The following is a 10,632-nucleotide window of genomic DNA, read 5'->3' on the forward strand; positions in this document are numbered from 1 at the left end:
TCTACTTTCCTCGGCTTTGCTACTCTGGCACGGACGTGCGGTGTTACATGCTCTTCAAACTAACACTCTTCATCCAGTGACAGTCTACTCTGTCAACTCTACATACACCTATGCTATCTATGAGGAAGATACCATCCAGGCATCCATCCATTCAAAGTAAATGTCAATCATTCTTCTTAATGTCACTCTCAACTAGACAAACCTTACTTTTTCTCACTGACAAACATCCTTTTTATTTTATTTTGTAAACCACCACCCATGCATCTATGCTTGACTTGCATTCGAATTTAACCCAAATGATATATTGCGCACACATACAGTTTCTGTTCAACCCACCCAGGCAGTCCTCTTTTCTTTCTCCTTCCACCCATCCTTGCTTCAACCGGCCATGCATCAGATTCCTACCAGCCACCTCTGCCTGCATTCAAAAACACGTATCATTCTTTGCCAGTCATTAATTTAACTCGCTTGTCCTTCCTCCTTTCTTACACCCTTCTTTCCCTTTCCGTTCATCCCATCCATCATCCATCAAGTTCATCTCTGATCTGACTTGGCTTCTCGATAAAACTTTCACAGCTGAGTTGAAGTCAAATTTAGAGGAGGCCATTGGTTACTCGTCAACTCCAGCCACTAATGCTATTGCTAATGCGAAGTCAAGGGTGACTGTCTTCTACCTGGCTGACAAAAACTTAGTTCTAAATGTGTAAGTCTTCTTAACAGTAAAGTCTACTTGTACTGTGCAACATACACCCCTGCAGCGAGCCTACTCTGCATTCTCAATAAGTAAGGAATATAATAGCTTACCACTGCCCACCACTACCGAGGCATCCCCCACAGCAGTTCCTGCTGGCACTGGTGGCACTGCATCCGCCCCTGGAGTGACCACCTCCATGCTGGCCACTGGTGGTTGTCTATGCCGATGGGCTTCTGCCTAGAAATAACATTTCATATTTAAAGATGCCATATACACCACTCCCTATTTTGTCTAGGAATGACATTTTTTTTTACTACATAAACAAATTTAATTATTTGTGACTCTCTAGTCTAAACTAAAAATTCCCCTTTCGGAAGGGGAGGGTGTTTTTGTTTATGCTTAGCCATAACATGCTACACGTTTTGGCACAACTGATGAATGCTTGCTTTTTAATGCGCACCATTGTTCTCATAACAGACAGAAGATTCCCTTCTACGAACAAGAGCAATATGTTACTCATCATCATCACCACCAGTACTTTAAGTTCCAACAAGGTGAGGGGTCTCCCACAATTAATGTGTAAATCAGCCACTGTTCAGTTTTCATGAGTTCACCATTTCTCCTCTATGAAGTTGATTTTAATAAATGTTTTTATTTAATGCACAATCTAAAATTAATATACAGAGTACACACAGAGCTAGTTGTTTTACTTTTAATAAAGCTTTAAAACTTACATAGACTCTGTGGTTTTTAGTCATGAGTGAGTGAGCGAAAGGGTTTGCAATTTGCAAGCATAATTCCGTGACTCTGAGATGTCGGGACTCTGACTCCGTAGTCTTATGTTCTGGATTGTATAATCATTGGGGATCATCGCTGCATTCGGGAGCTAAATAATGACTCTGACACACTAACTAGTCAGTAAGGAGATTGGGGTTCAACTTCTTTTCTATGACTGAGGTATGTGGAAAGTGTAACTGCACCTATTATAACCAATGCCCTATTTCTTGTCCATAGTTCTGTATGTGCAGAATAGTCCCTGCAACAGTAGTAGTATGTCCTCCTATCCAATCAAAAAGTAAACTAGTATCTTACTCTTGGTGGACATTGACATTTTAATGTAGGGAATTGTCAAAGCATAAACATTAAGAAGACTTCAACAGACATTATGGACAACCCAGAGGACTGCACTCAGTGCATAGAGCTATTGCTGAATAGGAGTTTTGTTTAACACCTTTTGCCAACTGTGCAAGCTTAGCTAGCTACACAGACAGACTAATAATAATAAATAGTAGTAGCAAAGAGAGAGTCATAGTAGAGGCAGGATAAGAATTTAGAAACAGTCTACAAGAAGATCAAAGACGATTTAGGAAAAAATAGAATTATGATGAACGTTTGGAATAAATAGGTGCTGTATAAGTTAGGGAAGTATAATTATTAATATTAACAGGAAAACTTACTGGGGCCAGCAGAAGAGCCCTCGGTGGACCGATCCTGGCCTTCATGCTCCACCAGCACCGCTACCTCTGTCCTCTTGCCCCTGGAAGGTGTTGATGTACATGAAAGAAAGACACAAACATGGATGGTTGTTGTCAACAAAATCAAACATTTAAAAAAAACAATAAAAAATTATTTCGGGGAAATATACAACAATTGCAATAAATGTATTGACCTATCTGATGTGGTCTACTAGGATATTAGTATTGCTGGATTCGCGGAAAGTCTACTTGGAAAGTTATGTAACTCACTAAACAACTACAAAAAGGTTCTACTAGGTCTCGCAGCACTCAGCAGCACGCGAAGTGACAGACACAGTCCATCATGGTTGCAGACCAATAAAAAATGTCCTACTAAATAACAAGTCATAATATACTCAACCTATCAACCCACCACCACTATCTCTTCTTAGTGGCAGGAGTACAAAGGAAGGACTGGACTTGAGTCTCTAGTCTCTAGCATTACGCAGTTCTGTAAAGTACACTCATACATAATCACTCAGGCCAAATGAGCACGAACATGAAAACAAGTAAGCTTAGTAGCACCGCCACTGAGCAGGCGAGCACCTGCAATCACAGAAGCTTTTGAAACATAATTTACCTGCAATGTAATCGACAGCATTCTTGCTCTTCGGAAAAAAAACATATATTTGCAATATAACACAGAGCAAAAGAAAACAAAGTAGTTATTAAATAGCTACTAGCACTCACCAAGCCCAGGGATCTTGACGCCAAGCAGGTCGAGTAGGTCTTGTTCCCGGTCCAGTATGTCGGACCACTGGTACATCACCTAGTTGTAGGTGCGTCGGACCCCTGACTCCCGATACATGGCCCGGCACACCTTACCCCATAGCTGGCGACGCTCCCGGAGGCCGTACCCGGTACCGGGCGTGCCGCCTGCTGAGATGGTCTTGGGGAGGTGGCACTGCACAAAGAAGACAAGTGCGGCCACCTCCACCACGATGAAGATCTCCCTGGGACTTACAGACGCCCCCCTTAAATGCCTGCAAGGGAGACGGCTGCGAGGTGTGGGACTCTTCCCCTTGGAATTATTGCCAGCTCCCTTTGCCATGGTCCTGTGTTGAAGGAAAAATACTAGAAAAAATAGGGAAAAAGTAAATAAAAGAAAAGAGAGAGTTAAAACAAGTAGTTATTAAAGCAACGAAAAGTAGAAAAAAACACAAAATATAGATGTAAAAAAATAGAGAGATAGATAATGAGTAAAAAAGATTTAAAAAAGTTCAAACAAACAAAGGATTTCAGAGATTGAAGCAGGATAGAAAAGGCATGCCCAGAACCATAGCAATGAATGAAAAAAATGGCCACGCCCATTGCAACCGCGTGGGTAAGTTTGCGTGATATTTTCCTCGCGAGCACGCAAAAACGGACGCGAACACGCTACTGTGACCCGGAACAGGAAATACGCAAAGCAAGCATGCAACTCGCGACCAAAAATGGAAATACGCAACGCGAACAGTGAAAAACAAGATGGCAACGCCCATATATGACCGCATGGGTAAGTTTGCGTTAGCCGCGGTGAAAAAGATCTTGCGAACTCGCAAAAATAAAAAATCTCCAATCTCGCGAAAGTTTGCGTATTTTGCAAACCGCGAGTACGCTTTCAAGCAAATTTGCGTACCACTGCGTTCTGCAGAACTGAGAGCTGGTTGCGTGGCAGACTCCTGGACGGGGTAGCACTAGATGGAAAGTGAAAGACAAATTTAAAACCTTGGAGCAAAAAATGTGCCTCTAGTATCTTATCATATTTACTGAAGGGGTGCATCAGGACGTGGAGCTGGATGGGCAAGCGTAAGTTCCTAGGATGCTTGTGCACCACGGCCCCTGCTCTGGGGTTGGGTATATGGCAGGCTTCTCTCTGGGTCTTCCCACTTTCTTGTAGCACTTACTCTCTGGGTGACCTTGTATTCCACAGAAGGTACATATATGTTTAAACTTACATGCTGCACCTCTGTTGCACTCATTCTTATTGAATTGCAAACAGGACTGTTTCTTATCCCCTGTCCCCCTGTCCCAATGAAAGGACTGATTGGTCTTGTTAGCTGACGTTGTTGAATAAAACTCTGCATGCCTAATGTTCTCCCGTTGGTCCCAAGCCAACTCCGGGCGCAGTGCTTTCATTTGCGTGAATTTGTTATCATACTGAAGCCAAGCTGTGCCGGGGAATTCTGAAGCTGCCCCCTGCATCATGGGCATGTAACTGATTAACTGGGCTGCCAATGTGGGATACCTCTTTACCATGATTGCTGCATATATAGCGAACCCTGTGACCCAATTCTTAATGGACCAATCAACCCAAACTTTCTTCTGTTTGAACTCACCCTCTTTCCCTGCTCTGTTCTTCCCTGGGACAACCATAGCATTGATGAAGTTGAGGACATCTATGAATTCCCCCCTGAATATTTTCTCCCTGGTTTCTGCTGGCACATGCCATGTGATTCCTGCCGATGGGTCTACCGCCGATGACGCGGACCCATACGTTACTGGACTGTGTGTCAGCGGGGGCTGACCTCCGAATACTGCCCCCAGGACTAACGGTGCCACTGCTAAGGGGACCCCCGGTCCTGGCATCCCATTACTATTGGCCAGCCCTAGGAGATTGAGCCACCCCTCCTGACTGGACCCATACCTGTGCTATCCCGCTGCCTTGATGCACCACTACCGGAGCAGATGCGGATGTGATGGGTGATGTTGACCCCATCATCCCTCTTGTGTTACATTGGTTAACGTGGGGGGCTCTGACGCCTGAGTAATTGCCCCACCTGACTGTTCCAAGGGCATGTGACCCACTTGTATGGCTGCGCTGGTAGTCTGTACAATGTCTGTGGCTGTGAAAGGCTGACCTGTGTCCACGGACTTATTGCGCCTGTCCTAATGTGCATCCTTGAACCTATCCGGCGTCCGCCTTGAGCGCATGGACCACTGTGCGTCTTGATGCACCCTGGTTTTGGCCTCCTGCATCAGCGTCCGTAGCGCCTAAATGATACCCGTTTACTTAGCAACCTCCTATAGCACCGACAACGAATGAAACTCGTCTTGTGTAGCAGGTGCCTCCTTGCCCCCTTGCGCCCGCTTTGGACGCATTCCACACTAAAGAAAACAAAAATAATTAGCCAATGCCCCCTTTTACTCATTCACCACACACTCCCATCCCACTCCGCAGCATCGGGCTTCCTGATTCTTCCTTACCGTTGACCGGCGTGCTGGGTATACTCACCCACCCAGTGCCACAGGTTCCCAAACCTTGTGCATGCATCCTAACCTTACTGTAGTCTGGGGCACTGGAGTTACTCACTACCCCAGTGCTCCCCTCTTTCCTCAACAATGTACATGCATCTTATTGTCCATGCAATATAAATTATAGTCATGCTGTTGGCTGTGGCGCTGGGGATACTCACAACACCAGCATCCCCATATTACTCTCCCATGCTCATAAACTGGTAAGTGCAATCCCAGTACATACCCTGCCAAGCTAAAACTCATGCCTCAACTCGAGCGCTCAGCATACTCACTAGCTGAGCCCCCAGTAGTTTTTATGGATTGGCTCCCTTCTGTTCTTCGGGCCCGGTATGCCGCCCCATGGCCCCCGCTACCCACCGCACCGCCTCGCGGTCGCTCGCATCTATAATGCAAATAATGGCATGCGCCACCTCGCAGTCGCTGGCTGCTATTAGAGCCAAAGGAACCGGGCACTCACCGCACTTACTTGTGGTCTATCCGTGCCCGGGGACACTCTGCAGCATAGTAATGTGCTCTCAGAATGAGACTTGACCCCCTGATGGGGTATAACCCGGCCCACCCTGCATACAATGTGCGCGTTTGTCGGTGTCGGCTCCTTAATTGCTTACAGTACATTTTAAAGCATGCTGTTATATTGGAATACTGTTGGGCCCTTCGCTGCTCTGATGGTTTTCAGAACAGTATGGAAATGCTAATGTTATGTTAATGTGTTACTAACACACGCCTAAGCCCTATATTCTTATATTTTACTTGTTTATGGTTACTGTCTTTTAAAAGAACAGACGTCACATCTTAGCAGGTAGTTTCCATGCAGTACCTCTCAAAATAAATAAATATGTTCCACCAGGACGTTTCAAGGAATTCCATCAGTTCAAGCAAATACCGGCTTCCAGGCGCCCTTTACATTTGTGGATTTTAGCACTTGGCACATTTACACTTCTTTGAGGTAATCAGGCACCCTGCCAAGAAGGCTTGTTTTTCTGTCTTCCCCTTCCTCTTTTCACAGGTCAGGTGGCTACCTGAAAGACACTTTAGCTTAGCTGAAGCTTTTCAGCTCCTGGAATTACCCGTCCCGGGACGGCTTACATAGACTCTGTGGTTTTTGCTCATCAGTGAGTGAGCGAAAGGGTTTACAATTTGCAAGCATGATTCCGTGACTCTGAGAGGTCGGGACTCTCACTCCGTAGTCTTATGTTGTGGGTTTTATTATCATTGGGGATCATCGATGCATTCGGGAGCTAAATAATGACTCTGACACACTAACTAGTCATTAAGGAGATTGGGGGTTCAACTTCTTTTATGACTGAGGTATGGGGAAAGTCTAACTGCGCCTATTATAACCAATGCCCAATTTCTTGTCCATAGTTCTGTATGTGCAGAATAGTCCCTGCAACAGTAGTAGTATGTCCTCCTATCCAATCAAAAAGTAAACTAGTATCTTACTCTTGGTGGAATTGACATTTTCATGTAGGGAATTGTCAAAGCATAAACATTAAGAAGACTTCAATAGACATTATGGACAACCCAGAGGACTGCACTCAGTGCATAGAGCTATTGCTGAATAGGAGTTTTGTTTAACACCTTTTGCCAACTGTGCAAGCTTAGATAGCTACACAAACAGACTAATAATAATAAATAGTAGTAGCAAAGAGAGAGTCATAGTAGATACAGGATAAGAATTTAGAAACAGTCTACATGAAGATCAAAGACGATTTAGGAAAAAATAGAATTATGATGAACGTTTGAATTACATAGGTGCTGTAAAAGTTAGGGAAGTATAATTATTAATATTAACAGGAAAACTTACTGGGGCCAGCAGAAGAGCCCTCGGTGGACCGATCCTGGCCTTCCTGCTCCTCCAGCGCAGCTACCTCTGTCTTCTTGCCCCTGGAAGGTGCGGATGTACATGAAAGAAGGACACAAACATGGATGGTTGTTGTCAAAATTATTTCGGGGAAATAAACAACAATTGCAATAAATGTATTGACCTATCTGATGTGGTCTACTAGGATATTATTATTGCTGGATTCGCGGACAGTCTACTTGGAAAGTTATGTAACTCACTAAACAACTACAAAAAGGTTCTACTAGGTCTCGCAGTACTCAGCAGCACGCGAAGTGACAGACACAGTCCATCATGTTGCAGACCAATAAAAAATGTCCTACTAAATAACAAGTCATAATATACTCAACCTATCTATCCACCACCACTATCTCTTCGTAGTGGCAGGAGTACAAAGGAAGGACTGGACTTGAGTGTCTAGTCTCTAGCATTACGCAGTTCTGTAAAGTACACTCATACATAATCACTCAGGCTAAATGAGCACAAAATTGAAAACAAGTAAGCATAGTAGCACCGCCACTGAGCAGGCGAGCACCTGCAATCACAGTAGCTTTTGAAACATAATTTACCTGCAATGTAATCGGCAGCATTCTTGCTCTTCGGAAAAAACATATATTTGCAATATAACACAGAGCAGAAGAAAACAAAGTAGTTATTAAATAGCTACTAGTACTCACCAAGCCCAGGGATCTTGACGTCAAGCAGATCGAGTAGGTCTTGTTCCCGGTCCAGTATGGCGGACCACTAAAGCGTCACCTAGTTGTAGGTGCGTCGACCCCTGACTCCCGATACATGGCCCGGCACACATTACCCCATAGCTGGCGATGCTCCCGTAGGCCGTACCAGGTACCGGGCATGCCGCCTGCTGCGATGGTCTTGGGGAGGTGGCACTGCACAAAGAAGACAAAGGCGGCCACCTCCACCGCGCTGAAGATCTCCCTGGGACTTACAGACGCCCCCCTTAAATGCCCGCAAAGGAGCCGGCTGCGAGGTGTGGAACTCTTCCCCTTGGAATTCTTGCCAGCTCCCTTTGCCATGGTCCTGGGTTGAAAGAAAAATACTAGAAAGAATAGGGAAAAGTCAATAAAAGAAAAGAGAGAGTGTAAAAAAGTAGTTATTAAAGCAACGAAAAGTAGAAAAAAAATATAGATGTACAAAAATAGAGAGATAGATAATGAGTAAAAAAGATTAAAAAAAGTTCAAACAAACAAAGGATTACAGAGATTGAAGCAGGATAGAAAAGGCATGCCCAGAACCATAGCAATGAATGAAAAACAAGATGGCCACGCCCATTGCAATCGCGTGGGTGAGTTTGCGCGATATTTTCCTCGCGAGCACGCAAAAACGGACGCGAACACTCACCTGCGACCCGGAACAGCAAATACGCAACGCGAGCATGCAACCCGCGACCGGAAACGGAAATACGCATCGGGAACAGTGAAAAACAAAATGGCCGCGCCCATATACGACCGCATGGGCAAGTTTGCGGTAGCCACGGTGAAAAAGATCTTGCGAACTCGCAAAAATAAAAAATCCGCAATCTCCCGAAAGTTTGCGTATTTTGCGAACGGCGAGTACGCTTTCACGCAAATTTTCGTACCACAGCGTTCCGCAGGACTGAGAGCTGGTTGCGTGGCAGACTCCTGGACGGGGTAGACCTAGATGGAAAGTGAAAGCCAAATTTAAAACCTTGGTGCAAAAAATGTGCCTCTAGTATCTTACCATATTTACTGAAGGGGCGCGTCAGGACGTGGCGCTGGATGGGCAAGTGTAAGTTCCTAGGATGCTTGTGCACCATGGCCCCTGCTCTGGGGCTGGGTATGTGGCAGGCTTCTCTCTGGGTCTTCCCACTTTCTTGTAGCACTTACTCTCTGGGTGACCTTGTATTCCACAGAAGGTACATATATGTTTAAACTTACATGCTGCACCACTGTTGCACTCATTCTTATTGAATTGCAAACAGGCCTGTTTCTTATCCCCTGTCCCCCTGTCCCCATGAAACAACTGATTGGTCTTGTTAGCTGACGTTGTTGAATAAAACTCTGCATGCCTAATGTTCTCCCATTGTTCCCAAGCCACCTCCGGGCGCAGTGCTTTCATTTGACTGAATTTGTTATCATAGTGAAGCCAAGCTGTGCCGGGGAATTCTGAAGCTGCCCCCGTGATCATGGGCATGTAACTGATGGATGTATGACGTTACAACGCATGCTATTACAACGCATGCCTTTACGAAGCAAGTTTTACAACGCAAGTCGTTGCAACGACTTGCGTTGGGGGGCGCTGGATAGTGAATAGTTTAATTTACTATTCCAACTCCAGTCCCCGTGGATAGTAGGGAAGGTGTTGGAAACTATTCCCTATCATAGAGCGCCCCCCAGCGCAAGACGTTGTAAAAGTTGCGTTGTAATGGTTGCGTCGTAAAGGTACTTCGTTGTAAAAGTTGCGTTGTAAAGGATGTTCCCCGTAACTGATTAACTGGGCTGCTAATGTGGGATACCTCTCTACCATGATTGCTGCATATATAGCGAACCCTGTGGCCCAATTCTTAATGGGCCAATCAACCCAAACTTTCTTCTGTTTGAACTCGCCCTTTTTCCCTGCTCTGTTCTTCCCCGGGACAACCATAGCATTGATGAAGTTGAGGACATCTATGAATACCCCCCTGAATATTTTCTCCCTGGTTTCTGCTGGCACATGCCATGTGATTCCTGCCGATGGGGCTACCGCCGATGACGCGGACCAATACGTTACCGGACTGTGTGTCAGCGGGGGCTGACCTCCGAATACTGCCCCCAGGGCCAACGCTGGCACTGCTAAGGGGACCCCCAGTCCTGAAATCCCATTACTATTGGCCGGCCCTAAAAGATTGAGCCACCCCTTTTGACTGGACCCATACCTGTGCTATCCCGCTGCCTTGGTGCACCACTACCGGAGCAGAGGCGGGTGTGATGGGTGATGTTGACCCCATCATCCCTTTTGTGTTACATTGGTTAACGTGGGGGGCTCTGACGCCTGAGTAATTGCCCCACCTGACTGTTCCAAGGGCCCGTGACCCGCTTCTACGGCTGCGTCGGTAGTCTGTACAATGTCTGTGGCTGTGAAAGGCTGACCTGTGTCCACGAACTTATTGCGCCTGTCCGGTTGTGCATCCTTGAACCGATCCGGCGTCTGCCTTGAGCGCTTGGACCACTGTGCGTCTTGATGCACCCTCGTTTCGGCCCCCTGCATCAGCGTCCGTAGCGCCTAATTGATACCCCTTTACTTAGCGGCCTCCCATAGCACCGACAACGAATGAAACTCGTCTTGTGTAGCAGGTGCATCCTTGCCCCCTTGCGCCCGCTTTA

The sequence above is a fragment of the Lissotriton helveticus genome, chromosome 1_1 (genome assembly GCF_964261635.1).
Source record: "Lissotriton helveticus chromosome 1_1, aLisHel1.1, whole genome shotgun sequence".
In the NCBI taxonomy this organism is placed as follows: domain Eukaryota; kingdom Metazoa; phylum Chordata; class Amphibia; order Caudata; family Salamandridae; genus Lissotriton; species Lissotriton helveticus.